This window comes from Panthera uncia, assembly GCF_023721935.1.
Source record: "Panthera uncia isolate 11264 chromosome C1 unlocalized genomic scaffold, Puncia_PCG_1.0 HiC_scaffold_3, whole genome shotgun sequence".
NCBI classification, from domain to species: Eukaryota; Metazoa; Chordata; class Mammalia; order Carnivora; family Felidae; genus Panthera; species Panthera uncia.
In genome coordinates, this window is record NW_026057584.1 from 43279615 (window position 1) to 43281437 (window position 1823).

Consider the following 1823-nt stretch of genomic DNA (forward strand, 5'->3'; position numbering starts at 1 on the left):
AAATGTTGAGAAATGGAGACGCCAACTGTTTCTGAGTGGTCCAGTAAGGTGAGGACAGAAAAAGCGCCCCCCGCCCCGGGCTCAACAACACGCAGGTCAGCTGCTAAACTTTGCTTCTAGAAAGACAACGTCCCCACCTGTGTCCTTTGTCTTGGGTTCAAGTTTGGGCCTCTGCAAATACAGACTTCCTTTTACTTGTTCTCTAAAATGTTTAGAGGTAACCGGCAGTCTGCCGAGTTGCAACACACAGGGGAAGCTTCACGTCAACCAACCCCCACCGCGGGGCTCGGCTCAAAGACTAGGGAAGGACCTCGCGGGCTGGCAGAGCGGCGGCTCCGGAGGGGAGAGAGCCCGCCCGCGGAACAGCCACGTCCGATTGGCGGATTGCAGCAGCCTCTCGGTGATTGGCGGAAGCGGAAGAAGGCGGGGCGCCGGGTGCAGTCTTTTCTCCCAGCTGGTACTTTCGTTTTCCTGCACGGAGTCTGCGGAGTGGCTCCGCCGGACGCGGGACGACGCCCGTTAGACCCCAGACCCAGTAGAGGTGACCCGGGAGCCCGGGTAAGGCAGCACTGCTGCGCCTCCGCCCACTGCTGCCCGACCCAGCGCTCAGAGTGAGTAGGCATGAGGTTCCGGGTGCCGGGGTGTGATATGCCAGGACCGCCCTGTCGGGGCCTGGTAGCCGGACGGAGAGGACGGGCTTTGCAGGTGAATCCGTCATCCCGGAAAGAATGCGTACCCACTATCACAGGTGTTCTTGGTGACAACTCGATTGTTCCTGGCAGTCGTGCTCTGGCAGTAAAGATGTCTTCTGAAATAGAATTTTCCCACATAAAACACTACATTTCCCCGTTTACCTCCACCTTTTCCTCCTTCCCGCCCCTTTCCACCACAGTCATCTTTTCTTCTTTTCACAGAAAAGTTTTCATTTGCCGCGTGCCATCCTTGGAGAGCTGTCTAGGTTAGACGCTCACATCCTGTGCATGCAAACCCAACAGTCTTGGCATCTGACGTGAATAGCTGCTGTTTGGGTTGGATCCTTAGCCCCTTGCTGGGACACAAGGTGACAGGTCAGTAATTGTTCATGGAAGCAAATGAATGAGCGCATAATTTTGGAAATTTAATTCTGATTCTATGTTTAATTTTTTTTAATGTTTATTTTTGGGAGAGAGACTAACACACACAGAGTGCGAGTGGGAGAGGATCAGAGGGAGAGGGAAACAGAATCTGAAGCAGGCTCCAAGCTCTGAGCTGTCAACACAGAGCCCCACGCAGGCTCCAACTCACTAACGGTGAGATCAGACCTGAGCCCAAGTCAGTCGCCCAAGGGACTGAGGTACCCAGGCACCCCTGCATCTGTGTTTGAAGATGAAGGAATGTAGGGACGCCGGAGGCTTAATCGGTTAAGCGTTAGTTAAGTTTTGGACTTCGGCTCAGGTCATGATCTCAGGGTCTGTGGGTTCGAGCCCCGCGTCGGGCTCTGTGCTGACAGCTCAGAGCCTGGAGCCTGCTTCAGATTCTGTGTCTCCCTCTCTTCTCTGTCCCTCCCCTGCTCGCACTCTGTCTCGATCTCTCTCTCAAAAATAAATAAACTTAAAAAAATATTTTTAAAAAAGATGAAGGAACTTAATGTCTTTCAGGAATATAAAAGTTCCTGCAAACCCCCATATTAGTCTTTGAAAAAATTGTGTCTAATACCGAAGAGTTTGTGTGTATGTGTGTGTGTGTATATATATATATGTGCATATATATATGTGTGTGTATATATATGTATATATATATATATATGTATATATATGTATATATATATATATATATATATATAT

General features: G+C 50.1%; 1 protein-coding gene across 1 annotated transcript in view; it reads left to right on the plus strand.

Moving 5' to 3' along the window:
- The first annotated feature begins 424 nt into the window (after positions 1-424).
- The window catches only part of STAT1 (signal transducer and activator of transcription 1), a 41605-nt gene continuing 40206 nt past the window's right edge, over positions 425-1823 (plus strand). The window contains exons 1-2 of the mRNA XM_049615294.1: positions 425-611; positions 915-1067. The gene's annotated coding sequence lies outside the window, so the exon portion shown is untranslated. The remainder of the gene's footprint in view (positions 612-914; positions 1068-1823) is intronic.